We start from the raw sequence: 15,307 nt of genomic DNA, 5'->3' as shown, positions 1-15,307 counted from the left end.
ATCTGGATTGCACGTTCGATCAATTTCAGACTGAGGAATTTGCAGACCATCTAAAGATTTGACACATTGAACACTAATGACTGAAGACCAGACAAACTGTGGAATAACATCAAGGACATTATATGTGAAGAAAGCAAAAGGTTATTAAATTGACAGGAAAGAAAAAAAAATACCAAAATGGATGTCAGAAGAGACTCTGAAACTTGCTCTTGAACGTATAGTAGGTAAAGTGAATGGAAGAAATGATGAAATAAAAGAGCTGAACAGAAGATTTCAAAGGGCAGCTGGAGAAGACAAAGTAAAGTATTATAATGACATGTGCAAAGAGCTGAAGTTAGAAAATCAAAAAGGAGGATCATGCTCTGCATTTCTCAAGCTGAAAGAATGGATGAAAAAATTCACATCTCTTGCGCAAATTTGCAGGATTCTGTGGGCAAAATATTGAATGATGCAGGAAGCATCAAAAGAAGATGGAAGAGATATATAGAATCACTGTACCAAAAAGAATTGGTCGACATTCAACCATTTCTGGAGATAGCATATGATCAATACCAATGGTAATGAAGGAAGAAGTCCAAGATGCACTGAAGGCATTGGTGAAAAATAAGTCTCCAGGAATTGATGGAATACCAACCGAGATGTTTCAATACACAGATGCAGTGCCTGGGGAGGTGCTCACTCATCTATGTCAAGAAATTTGGAAGACAGCTATGTGGCCAGGCAACTGGAAGAGATCCACATTTGTGGCCAATGCAAAGAAAAGTGATTCAATAGAATGTGGAACTATTGAACAATATCATTAATATCACATGCAATAAAATTTTCCTGAAGATAATTTAAAAAATGGTTGCAGCAGTACATCAGCAGGAAACTGCCAGAAATTCAAGCCGGAGTCAGAAGAGTACATGGAACCAGGGATATCATTGCCAATGTTAGATGGATCTTGGCTGAAAGCAGAGAATACTGGAAAGGTGTTTACCTGTGTTTTATTGACTATGCAAAGGCATTCCACTGTGTGGATCATAACAAATTATGAATAACATTGCAAAGAATGGGAATCCCAGAATACTTAATTGTGCTTAGGTAGAACCTGTATATAGAAAAAGGGCAGTTTTTAAACAGAACAAGGGAATACTGCGTGGTTTAAAATCAGGAAAAGTATGTGTCAGGGTTTTATTCTTTCACCAAACTTTTTCAATCTATCTGCTAAGCAAATAATCTGACAGACTGGACTCTATGAAGAAGAATGCAGCTTCAGGATTCATGGAAGACTCACTAAGAACCTTCGATGCAGATGACACAACCTTGCTTGCTGAAAGTGAAGAGGACTTGAAGCCCTTATTGATGAAGATCAAAGACCACAGCCATCAGTATGGATTACACTTCAACATGGAAGCAGCAGTCAAGAAATCAAACATGTTGCACTGGGCATCTCTGCTTGCAAAAAACCTCCTTAAAGTGTTGAAAAGCAAAGATGTCACTTTGAGGACAAAGGTACACCTGAGCCAAGCTATGGTCTTTTTAATCTCCTCATATGCATGAGAAAACTGGACAGTGAATAAGGAAAACCAATTTGGAAGCATCGGAATTATAGTGCTGGTAAAGAATACCAAATAAGCCATGAACTGTCAGTAGAACAAACAAGCCTCTTTTGGAAGAAGTACAGCCAAAGTACTCCTTAGAAGGAAGGGTGGCGAGACTTTGTCTGACGTACCCTGGATATGGTATCAGGTTGAATCAGTCCCTGGAGAAGGACATTATGCTTAGTAAAAAAGTGGGTCAACGAAAAAGAGGAAGACCTTTGAAAAGATGGATCAACACAGTAGCTGCAACAATGGCTCAAACATAGCAATGATTGTGAGGATGGTGCAGGACTAAGCAGCGTTTTGTTCTGTTGTACACAGAGTTGCCATGAGTTGGAACGGATTTGATGGCACATAATAACAGTATATTTATACTCTTTTTTAGGAAAAGGTGCAAGAAAAATTTAGTGAATAAAATAGTGTGGAATGAAATCCTGAAAGAAGCAAGACATTACCAAAAACTACTGAATATATATGAGGGGAAACTCATTCTAAGTTATATTCAGCAGAGACTGAGAAATAACAGCATGGGGATATATTGCTACAAGAATCAATACTCAGTCCTATTCCCTTTGTGACAGTATCTTTGTCACAGCAGAAGAAAGACTGGAAATTAGTGTGCGTAACACATGATGCTTTTTTTTTTTTTGCTGTAATTGTGGAGAACGAGGTGTGATCTGACAAATTTTTTAATACAGAGAGTTAATAACATTTGAGTTGTTCTGTATGCTTGTTGGAAATATTAGCACATGTAAAGAAAGATTCTAATATAAATTTTACTGCTGTGTGATCAGTTTCTATTCCTTATTGTATTAGTTTTATCTAGGTTAACAAATAGAGTAGGATTCTCTACAATACTCCCATAGGGTTAAAAAAATATTTCTTTCTTTTAAGAATATAATTATACAAACTATTTGGGAATACATTGGCTTTTTACTTTTTAGTGAACATACTTGAGCAACACTTGAGGTATTGGCAAGAATTTTCCAAGTCGAGAAGTTACAACTTTGATGCTTTAAATGATGAAGAATTAAGAAAGCTTCCCAAGAATCTTTGTACAAAAACAAACAAAACAAAACAAAATTAAACGAGCGTGTTTAGGATGCTTCATGGAAAGTAAATTGGGACTAAGAATCTCAGGTCTAATTCTGTTTTCATTATAAACTATTAGAGGGATGATGGGAAAATTAAACTCACATTGGAGTCAGTGTACTTATCAATAAGAAGAGAATTAATCATCAATGTTTCTTCATCATCAAGAGTCTACTCTTATCCAACAGTGTGTATAAACAGAATGGAATATTTTCTAGTATAGGCAGTGTAGGAGAGAAAAACATAATACATTAGTAAAGGTACAATTAGTAATTTTCTGGATTTGATAGTTTTTGAAATTCTTTTGTCTAGCCTGTAAAAACCCATTTGTGTGTTCTAAATAAAGAAGGTAACTGAAGTTCATGAATGTGTGACTCAGTATAGAGAACTAAAAATCTGATTTAGTTGATGATGCTATGAGATTTTCAACTCAGTGAAGATAAATAAATTTTATGCTCATTAGACTTTAAGTTATTTCTAGAAGATTTTAAATGCCATATTGGTACCATCTATAGATATGTAAGGTGATGTGGACCCGCAACTGTTTCATTTTATGATAATTCATCCCTTCTTTTTATTTAAGCTAGCACTACCGATTAAATTAATCAGCAGAGATACCAAAGAGTTGATAAAAGTCACAACCAGCATTTGCCACTGGGCTACAGACCATTCAGGCAAACGTCATTCTTCCTCCTGTCAATTTATATTCTGAAACTTAGTATCTATGCTTTTAGTCTATTCCTTTGAAATTTCCACATTTTTATAAAATATTAAAATATCATTTTTAATGATGAGTAGTAAAATTACACCAAGGATAGATATTTTAGCGTTTTGAATGGAGATTTTTTTTTTTCTTAGCACCTAAAAAAAAAAAATTCAATGTTCAAATATATTCAACCCTATAATCAAAGATTTATCTACATGGATATCATGAAATACAAAAATAAAATAATTTGTTTAAAAGAATGGTCTTAACTAGTGTATAGGGAAATACATATATGATTCAGTCTTTGTTTTGTGGAATTTCAAAATGAAACTCATCATTGTCCAGTCAATGCCAACTCATGGTCACTCCATTTGTGGGATTAAGTTGTTCCTAATAATTTTTTTTTTAGGTATGCTGATTGTATTACTTGGAATATGTGACTAAGGGCAACATATTTCTCAAAAACATTTGATGAGCTGAGGGGGCAGATACTTTAATTAGAGAAGTTCAGAGAATATGTTTCTGAGATCAAGTACCTGTTACAAAAAGCAGAGAAGAAAATCTGCATTTTAAATGCACATTCTGATCCTTGTTTGCTAAACCCTATTCCTTAATCAATAACTATAGCAAGGGAGTGACAACAATTTACAATAAACTAAACCTGAGGAATCAAATGGATGGCTTTCAGTTACAAAAGCAGCCTCTGAACTCATTCTTATACTGCTGTTTAATTTACTAGCCCTCTCTTTCATGACTTCATTGTTTTGAATAGTTAGTTCCAAAGAAAAACAACAATACCATATTAGCTCTACAGATAATTATTTGTTTTTTTCTGGTACTGTTTTAGTTTCTGTTGGCTAGCAAACCCTCAAAGGTTTTGTATTTTATGTCCCTTAAAGCAGTATTTCAGTATTCATTAACTATGAGAAATGCACCCATACCTAGTGCCATCAAGTCGATTCCGACTCATAGTGACAGTATAGGACAGAGTAGAACTGCCCTATAGAGTTTCCAAGACTGTAATCTCTGTGGGAGCAGACTGCCACATCTTTCTCCCACTAAGCAGCTGATGGGTTCCAACTACCAACCTTCTGGTTAGCAGCTAAGCATCCAACCATTGTGGCACCAGGGTTCTTTTGATGGCAATGGGATCAGCAGTAAACATCTCTATAAATGGCTTACATCGTTTCAGATATTTCCAAAATAACAGGAGGAAAATCCAGAAAGCGATCCCATTGATTTCTGTGGTAATTATATAATACTAGACAAATTGAGTCATCAGAAGGTGGGCAACAGAGGATTCTAGTTAATTATAGTCTTCTATTTAACTAAGTCTAGTTGCTGAATCTTTCTTGTTCCTAGTCTCATTAAAAGTAGAATGCATTGATCCATTTTAGTGAGTAGTCTATACTGAATGTAGAGGCAGGTGTAGAGATTTAGACTAAATATATACTAATGCCCCGTTGTATTTTATTCATTTCTATTTATTCACAACCGTAATATTTAAAACCCTTTCTTTGACAACATAAACAGCAACTATATACATGGACCTTGCAAGATGAGATACACAGGAATCAAATCAACTACATCTGTGGAAAGAGATGATGGAGAAGCTCAATGTCATCTCTAAGGACCAGCCCCTGGGGAAGGATATCATGCATGGTAATGTAGAGGGTCAGGGAAAAAAAGGAAGACTTCGATGAGATGGATTGACACAGTGGCTGCAACAATGGGCTCAAACATGGCAATGATTGTGAGGATGGTGCAGAACCGGGCAGTATTTTGTTCTGTTGTACATATGGTTGCTATGAATTGGAACCAACTTGACAGTACCTAACAATAACAGCAACGAAAACAATATTTGTGATTATTTTATAAGGCTCTGCTTGTCTTTTCTCAAAATAACAGATTCACTATAATTCTAGTTAAAATTTTAAATTAAATCTTAAAGATGCTTTTGCTTATAAATAAAAATGATTTGCAATTACCGTATCAATATTTTGTATTTATAACAGTGCTTATTAAAATACAGGAGATGCTTGCAAGTATGTATTCTTTTAAATACTATAAATGACATGTAACTTTACTTGAACTATTAATTTCCTGAGCGGACTCAGTTTCATTAAAAACATGAAACTAACTTTAAAACTTTAAAATAACATATTTTGGAAAACTAATTAATAGACCCGGTCATGGTTAATATCAACTTAGCTCTGTTCAAATTATTACCCATTCTAAAGTTCGATATTCTTAATATAAAAGGCTTTACTATTCTACTTTTCCTATTAATCTATTTCTTTAAATGGGGTCACTTATATAATATTCCATTCCTTTCAAATGCTTATGGGGGAAAAAAAAGTCAGCAAATTGTCCTTTAAGATACAGCCCCACAACTCCTCAAATGAGAGGAGAGATTTCTTCATCATTCTCCTAAAAGCATGATTCTATTAAGAAATCCCTGAGTAGGTTTCTGTCAAGTTGGGGAGGAAGACTGGAAGGGAGTTTGACAGCCCCTGCATTTGCAAAGCTCTAGATCAATGCTTCGCAGGACTGGATCGATACCATCCCCCAGGAGGGATGTTAGACACACCAGGATGAAGAGCTCTCTTTCCTTTCCTTTTCTCTGCTCTTTGTCAACACACTGCTTTATCTGGATTTTATTTTTTTCTTTCTATATATTTATTTTTGGCTAATGTCATATTTTGCTGGATAATATGGTATTTTCTGCAAATAAACACCAAGCTCAGACCAAATGGAGTTTCCTCTAAATAATCCCCTGCATAGGGGTTTCTTATTAGATTTCTCCCAGTTAGATCTTCTTTTACAGATTTGAGTTACACCAGAAAAAATAAATCATAGATTTGAATAATAAAATATTTTATGTTGAGTCATGCTGTAGAGAACTGAATTCCAAACATTTAAGTGATAAAGTAAACTTTATACCATTATCGTTTAAAAAATAAATTTACTCATATTTTTTTTATAGCCTTACCGCAACTATTCATTTTTTTCTCCATTCCACTAAGCATTATCCATGTATACCCCTGAATTAACATTATTATAATTACACTGTATATGCTATTTTGTTCCGATCATTTTTTATGAACTACGATTTTGAATTAAGAATTTCTGAATTATCAATTTCTTTTTATTCATAATTGGAAAAACTGGCATTCACTGAGCTCTTACTGAATTCTAGGTGCTAACTAAACCTATTACGCATATTTTCTTATTTAAACGAAATTAGTGGAGAGGTGGTTACTGTTATCATGCTATTTACTGAGGATTGGAACAATAATTCACTCAATATCACAAAGGTAACAAGTGATAGATCAAGGATTTGTAACCAGATCGTCTGACTTTAAAACTTGTGTCCTTAATCAATATGTTACATTGCTTCTCACAACTAAAAATGCATGTTGAAGAAATAGGGACTGGATGATATAAAGAGATAAGAAATAGATGTAGTAATTTAAAATTTATATTAGGGATTTAAACCAATAAATTCTTAATTTCTTTACCTGACTCTTTGCCATGGTCTTTCCTTCCCCACACTCCAAAATAAGAAACAGCTTTGGGGATTTGACTTCTTATTCCTGAGTTTGTAGAAGGAATATTCTTATCTCTGAGTTTCAGAACACACTGGAAAAGAGTAAACCAGGCTTAGCTCTACGTAAGATCAGGGATCAGGACAGATGCAAGGAATATCTGTGAGTAAATTCCCATAACGGGGACCGAAACATGTTTAAGTTCAAGCTAAGTAAGTCTACCACATGGTTAGGAAAATTTATAAAAGAAACTGGAGGTAACTGTGGATGTTAGATATGAAAATAGGAAAGGCTTTTTTTAAGTAGCAAAAATAGGCTGTAAGAAAAAAAAAAACTGAGAAGTGTTTCAAAACCTATCTGGAAGTCCTACTTGGCCTTAAAAGGAAAAAAAAAATCTTCTAGATTTTAAAGGAATTATTTTCCATAGGGTTGTTATGATTCAGAATCCACTCAACAGCACACAACAACATTTTCCAGTTAAAAAAAAATTTTTGTTAATTTTCACTCTAGAAAATGCCACTTAGAATATTCATATTTCTGGTTGTTGTTGTTGTTGTTAGGTGCTGTCAAGTCGGTTCCGACTCATAGCGACCCTATGCACAACAGAACCAAACACTGCCCAGTCCTGCGCCATCCTTACAATCCTTGTTATGCTTGAGCTCATTGTTGCAGCCACTGTGTCAACCCACCTTGTTGAGGGTCTTCCTCTTTCTTGCTGACCCTGTACTCTGCCAAGCATGATGTCCTTCTCTAGGGACTGATCCCTCCTGACAACATGTCCAAAGTATGTAAGACGCAGTCTCGCCATCCTTGCCACTAAGAAGCATTCTGGCCGCACTTCTTCCAAAGACAGATCTGTTCATTCTTTTGGCAGTCCATGGTATATTCAATATTCTTCACCAACACCACAATTCAAAGGCCTCAACTCTTCTTTGGTCTTCCTTATTCACTGTCCAGCTTTCACATGCATATGATGTGATCGAAAATACCATGGCTTGGGTCAGGTGCACCTTAGTCTTCAGGGCGACATCTTTGCTCTTCAACACTTTGAAGAGGTCCTTTGCAGCAGATTTGCCCAATGCAATGCGTCTTTTGATTTCTTGGCTGCTGCTTCCATGGCTGTTCATTGTGGATCCAAGTAAAATGAAATCCTTGACAACTTCAATCTTTTCTCTGATTATTATGATGTTGCTCATTGGTCCAATTGTGAGGATTTTTGTTTTCCTTATGTTGAGGTGCAATCCATACTGAAGGTGTGGTCTTTGATCTTCATTAGTAAGTGCTTCAGGTCCTCTTCACGTTCAGCAAGCAAGGTTGTGTCATCTGCATAACGTAGGTTGTTAATGAGTTTTCCTCCAATCCTGATGTCCTGTTCTTCTTCGTATAGTCCAGCTTCTCGGATTATTTGTTCAGCATACAGATTAAATAGGTATGGTGACAACAATCCTGATGCACACCTTTTCTGACTTTAAGCCAATCAGTATCCCCTTGTTCTGTGCGAACAAGTGCCTCTTGATCTATGTAAAGGTTACTCATGAGCACAATTAAGTGTTCTGGAATTCCCATTCTTCGCAGTATTATCCATAGTTTGTTATGATTCAAACAGTCGAATGCCTTTGCATAGTCAATAAAACACAGGTAAACATCCTTCTTGTATTCTGTGCTTTCAGCCAGGATCCATCTGACATCAGCAATGATATCCCTGGTTCCACATCCTCTTCTGAAACCAGCCTGGATTTCTGGCAGTTCCCTGTTGATATACTGCTGCAGCCATTTTTGAATGGTCTTCAGCAAAATTTTGCTTGATGTGATATTAATGATATTGTTCTATAATTCCACATTTGGTTGGATCACCTTTCTTGGGAATAGGCATAAATATGGATCTCTTTCAGTCAATTGGCCAGGAAGCTGTCTCCCATATTTCTTGGTATAGACAAGTGAGCACCTCCAGCGCTGCATCTGTTTGTTGAAACACCTCAGTTGATATTCCATCAATTCCTGGAGCCTTGTTTTTCGCCAATGCCTAAAGAGAGCAGCTTGGACTTCTTCCTTCAGTACCATCGGTTCCTGATCATATGCCACCTCTTGAAATGGTTGAATATCGACTAATTCTTTTTGGTATAATGACTCTGTCTATTCCTTTCGTCTTCTTTTGATGCTTTCTGCGTCGTTTAATATTTTCCCCATGGAATCCTGCACTATTACAACTCGAGGCTTGAATTTTTTCTTCAGTTCTTTCAGCTTGAGAAATGCTGAGCATGTTCTTCCCTTTTGGTTTTCCATCTCCAGCTCTTTGCACACGTCATTATAATGCTTTGTCTTCTCGAGAGGCCCTTTGAAATCTTACGTTCAGTTCTTTTACTTCATCAATTCTTCCTTTTGCCTTAGCGGCTCGACGCCCAAGAGCAAGTTTCAGGGTCTCCTCTGACATCCTCTTGGTCTTTCCTTTCTTTCATGTCTTTTCAGTGACCTCTTGCTTTCTTCATGGATGATGTCCTTGATGTCATTCCACAACTCGTCTGGTCTTCGGTCACTGTGTTCAATGCGTCAAATCTATTCTTCAGATGGTCTTTAAATTCAGGTGGGCTATACTCAAGGTCATATTTTGCCTCTTGTGGAATTGGTCCGATTTTCTTCAGTTTCAGCCTGAACTTGCATATGAGCAATTGATGGTCTGTTCCACAGTCGGCCCCTGGCTTTTTTCTGATGGATGATATTGAGCTTTTCCATTGTCTCTTTCCATAGATGTAGTCAGTTTGATTTCTGTGTGTTCCATCTGGAGAGGTCCATGTGTATAGTCGCCTTTTATGTTGGTGAAATAAGGTATTTGCAATGAAGAAGTTGTTGGTCTTGCAAAATTCTATCATTCGATCTCCGGCATTGTTTCTATCACCAAGGCCATATTTTCCAACTACCGATCCTTCTTCTTTGTTCCCAACTTTTGCATTCCAATCACCAGTAATTATCAATGCATCTTGATTGCATGTTTGATCAATTTCAGACTGCAGCAGCTGATAAAAATCTTCTATTTCTTCATCTTTGGCTCTAGTGGTTGGTGCATAAATTTGAATAATAGTCGTATTAACTGGTCTTCCTTGTAGGTGCATGGATATTATCCTATCACTGACAGCGTTGTACTTCAGGATAGATCTTGAAACCTTTTTGACAATAAATGCAACACCATTGCTCTTCAAGCTGTCATTCCCAGCATAGTAGACTATATGATTGTCTGATTCAAAATGGCCAGTATCAGTCCTTTTCAGCTCACTAATGCCTAGGATATCGATGTTTATGTGTTCCATTTCATTTTTGATGATTTCCAAATTTCCTAGATTCATATTTCATACATTCCAGGTTTGGATTATTAATGGATGTTTGCAGCTCTTTCTTCTCATTTTGAGTTATGCCACATCAGTAAATGAAGGTCCTGAAAGCTTTACTCCATCCACATCATTAAGGTCAACTCTACTTTGAGGAGGCAGCTCTTCCCCAGTCATCTTTTGAGTGCCTTCCAACCTGGGGGGCTCATCTTCCAGCACTATATCAGACAATGTTCTGCTGCTATTCATAAGGTTTCCACTGGCTAATGCTTTTCAGAAGTAGACTGCCGGGTCCTTCTTCCTAGTCTGTCTTAGTCTGGAAGCTCAGCTGAAACCTGTCCTTCTTGGGTGACCCTGCTGGTATCTGAATACCAGTGGTATAGCTTCCAGCATCACAGCAACACACAAGCCCCCATAGTATGACAAACTGACAGACAAGTGGGGGATATTTCTGGTACTGACACAGGAATTCCTGGATCACGTCCTTGAATGCATCTGTATGTCTTAAGGAAGAAATCAAGAGTTTAGGAATTTTTTTTTGTTATACTATGGAGAATATCCAAGCATTGGTGAGTCAGTTCAGACTCAGGCAACTCCATGCGTGTCAGAGTAGAATTATGCTCCATAGGGTTTTCAAGGACTGATTTTTTGGAAGTAGATTGCCAAGCCTTCCTTCCCAGTTGACTCTGGGTGGACTTAGACCACCAATCTTTTGGTTAGCAGACAAGCCTGTTAACTGTTTGCACCAGGGACTCTCTGTGGCAACTAGTGTCCACAAAATGCCAATGGTTAAACACCATCTAAAAATTGTAAATAAAAAACCAAACCTGTTGCCATCAGAGTCAACTCTGACTCATAGTGACCCCATAAGACAGAAGAGAGCTGCCCCATAGGGTTTTGAACTGGTGGACTCAAAGGCTTGGTAGCCGACCTCTTAATCCCTGTGCCACCAGGGATCTGAAACTATAAATGCTACCTAGAAATATGGAGGGCCAAAAAGAAATTTTGGAACTGCATAATAATAATTTCTAAAGGCAACTATTAGAGATTATTTATATACATAAAATTCCAGCGAGGGTTAGTGAAATGAGTGGGGACATTTGAACACGAGAGGAGAAAAATACATGCTCAGGTAGAAAAAGGAAATAGTGAAGACATTACATTAGCTTTGTTTTTAATTCTGAAAACAAAAGAGTTCTCTCAAACTTTTAAAGGAAGAGCAAGCTTAAGTTATATTAAATGGCAGTTAATACATTAGACTGGAACTATCTGATAAAATCAACACAAAATAGGTAAATAAAATTCTAGTATTTGTCATCTGGGTATTTAACAAACAGAAATTAGCCTTACTAAAAAAAATTTTGTACACAGGGGTTTGAGTGCCAACAGCTTGAACGAGTTGACCAAAATTGTAGTCTGCCTCACCCAAACATCAACTACAATTAAATGTATTTGAGATTTTAAAAATTAAAGCCAGAAGTACCTTAAAAAAATTTTTTTTTTTAACTTAAAATGTATATATTTGTATTCATTAGCTTTAGGTGTAGAATCAAGCCCTTTTCTGTGGAGTATATGTCCACTGTTTGGAGTTCTGCTTCATCTTTCTGGAATAAGCCAAACACATAAAGCATTCTCTTAATCATTTCCAGTTTCAATAGCCTTAATGTGTGTGTGGGGGCGGGGAGGGGGGAGACGGGACTTACAGATACTTGTGAAGCTCTGAGTGAAGAATCATCCTGTATTTTTATGTTTCCCTTACCTCCCATCACTGTTTTTTTTTCTATCACTTTTTATAGTTGTTCACTCTCACCTAATTCAACAGCATTTTTTTTCCCCTAGACTTCATGGAGCCTCTCTGTAGCATTTAATTTGCATAGAACAATGACTTTCTTTTCACACTCATTTTTCAAGTAATACAAAATTTAATTAAATTATATAATTACAGTGATAATGATAATTAAGCTAAAATAATATTGGCTGTCATGGACTGAATTATATCCCTCTGAAAATGTGTGTTTCAATTGGGCTGGGCCATGATTCCTGGTATTGTGTGATTTTCCTATATGTTGTAAATCCTGCCTCTATGATGTTAGTGAGGCAGGACTCAACCTACAGGATTGGATTGTGTCTTGAGGAAGTCTCTTGAAATATAAAAGATAGAAGGAAGCAGAGAGATGGGGGACCTCAGACCACCAAGAAAGCAGCACCAGGAGCAGACTGCATCCTTTGGTTCTTTGGACACAGGGTCCCTGTGCCTAAGAAGCTCTTTTACCAGGAGAAGATTGTGGACAAAGACCTTCCTTCAGAGCCAACAAAGAGAGAAGGCCTTTCCCTGGAGCCAATGCCCTGAATTTGGACTTGTTACCTACTAGACTGTGAGAAAATAAATTTCTTTGTTAAAGCCATTTGCTTGTGGTATCTCTGTTATGGCAGCACTAGATGACTAAGACATTGGCCTAAAAAAGAAAGAAGTTTTATCTAAGTAAAAACCTGGGTAGATATTTTAAATGCGATAAGGTGGTTTAACATTCATTAGGGACAGCTGTCCAAAATAGCTGCCTCCACTCCTGCCATTACATTCACATTCCAGTAAATGAGAAAAGGGAGGAAGGAAGTATATGTTTCTCCACTTTAATGGCATGACTAATAATTTCACATATCACCTCAGGGTACATATTCATGTTTTAATACCTAGCTGCAAAGGAGGCTGGAAAATATAGTCTTTAGCTGAGTGACTGTCCACAAAAAAAACAAAAAACTTTTCCCTATATAAGAAGCAAAGAAGCGGACAGATACTGAAGGTCATTGAGTAGTGCTTCTTTTCCAGCCGTCGGAGCCTTTATTGGCCGCACACAGAGCTACTTGAGGGGGCTAGAGCGGGAGGAGTGGGTGGCCCCTTGCCAGGCAGGCCTGCTTGACTGGCTTACAGGTGATGTAGAACTCGCTCAGACAGTGGCCGATCATCTCCGGATTGATCTCCACCTGGGTGAAGGTCTGCAGTTGTAGTTGCCCACCACAGGGCCCACCATTTCCGGCCGGAAGAGGGCAGGGTGATCACAAAGCTCAAGAACCTCTTCAGCGCCTCCAGCTTCTCCCTGGCTGGTGCCTCTTTCGTGGCTTTGCGCAGGCGCTTGGGCAGTGAGTGCTGTTTCCGCTGCTGCCGTGCGCTGTGAAGCTGCATCAGCTGCTCCCAGGATGAGTCCAACGGCAGGTTGAGGTCACGCCGCTGCGGTAGGTGACCTTGCAGAAGGTCTGCTTCTTTTCGTCTACTTCCTCCATCTTGTCTGTTCTTCCAAAGGCTCTAACAGTCGTGGCTATACTTGAATCTATTGACCAGTGACTCTTTTGAAACCAGACAAACGCTTTAACAGGCTTTACTCTGACTCTCTTCGGGTCATGTTTCTTCACATAGGGTGAGGAGTCAGGGCCAAGAGGACATGCCCGATTAGAATCCTTACTTTCCTTCTAAACCTGGCTACCGAGACTCCAGAATTCCTTGTGGGAACAGCCCTGAACCTGATTCTAGTGCCTTTACAAGCCTCTTTCTCAGATAGGTCTCCTGGCTGGTGAACTACATGGACTTCCGGAGTATGAAATGGAGCTTGGTTGAGCAGGCTGGGAATTACGACACATGCGTGTGAGACCCGTTGTGATACAGACGGAGCAGGAGGTGGAAAGCCAAGGGAGAGGGCAGGAGCCAGCTTGCCTGGCACAACCAAATTCCAGTGCAGAACTCTGAGGAGTCTGCAGATTCTAAACTTGAATCTATCCTTTCCGGCTATTATGTGGGTGTATTTGTCAAAGTAGGTACCAAACCAAAAACCAAACCCGGTGCTGCCGAGTCGATTCTGACTCCTAGCGACCCTATAGGACAGAGTAGAACTGCTCCATAGAGTTTCCAAGGAGCGCCTGGCGGATTTGAACAGCTGAACCTTTGGTTAGCAGCCGTAGCACTTAACCACCAGGCGACAAGGATTTCAAGGTGGGTACGTAGTATCAAAGATCTATGGCCATGTAACAAAGTCATGAGTGCTAATGGACTCCCAAGCAATGGATTTGTTTTGGTTTGGATGTAACAAACTACTCTAAAACGTAGTGGCTTAAAGCAACAACCATTTTATTACTACTGTGGGACCAGTTCTACAAGGTGTAGGCTGAGACTGGAGGATCCAAGATGGCTTTACTCATGTGTTTGAAGGCTCAATTCTTCTCGGTATGACCTTTTTTTCAGTGTGTTCCCTCATCATTACATGGCAGCTGACTTCCAAGAGGGTGAAAATAGAGGCAGCAAAGCCTCTTACTGGCTACTTTCAGAAGTCACATTTCTGCCTTATTCTATTGGTCAAACGAAGTCATGAGACCAGCCCAGATTAAGGGGGGTGGTGGGAAATAGAGTCAACCACTTAATGGGAGAAGTAGCAAAGTCACCTTGCAAAACGACGTCAAGGATGGAAAGGATCGTCATAGCCATTATAAGGCCAATCTACCCAAACATCTTTTATTTAGTAGTTTTTTACCCTAGTATGAGGCCTCCGTTTGTACTCTTACCCCAGGTCCTGCAAATGTTAGGTATGTGTCTCTCTTTGTGCACCCAAATATCCACTGATTGCCATACATAAAACCCTTCCTCCCACACAAAAAATACCTCCATCCCTAATGGAGGAACCCCATTCAGTTCCTAAATTCAAGTCCAGGATCTCTGGGTGATTTCAGCCTTTTCCGCCAAGTCCAAATGTGATTTATTGTGGTCTGGTGATGTAAAAACTAAAAGACAAGTTACATTTTTTCCTCACATGTGACATCTAATGGCAGAATAGGAACAGTATAACTACAATAGAAACTTCCATTCAGAAAACGGAAACTGGACAACATGGTGGTTGTGAAAACTCCCTGTTAGGACAGTTAATCAACCTAGCTGGAAGTCCAGTTTTTGTTCCCAGGGAGAATAATCCTATTTGGTCCATTGGGGCAGAAGAAGGATCAATATAAATAAAGATTATTTTCTTCCTTTCCTGTTGTGCATGTTTTAAAATTAAACATCAGAGTCGTGTATACGCT

The 15,307-nt window shown here is 38.3% G+C and overlaps 1 pseudogene; it reads right to left on the bottom strand.

The window, feature by feature from the left end:
• Positions 1 to 12,827: 12,827 nt before the first annotated feature.
• LOC100654863 (small ribosomal subunit protein uS19-like) lies at positions 12,828 to 13,591 on the bottom strand (annotated as a pseudogene).
• Between the last annotated feature and the right edge of the window lie 1,716 nt (positions 13,592 to 15,307).

Source organism: Loxodonta africana, chromosome 2, assembly GCF_030014295.1.
Source record: "Loxodonta africana isolate mLoxAfr1 chromosome 2, mLoxAfr1.hap2, whole genome shotgun sequence".
Lineage (NCBI taxonomy): Eukaryota > Metazoa > Chordata > Mammalia > Proboscidea > Elephantidae > Loxodonta > Loxodonta africana.
This window is presented reverse-complemented; position numbering and strand designations above follow the sequence as displayed.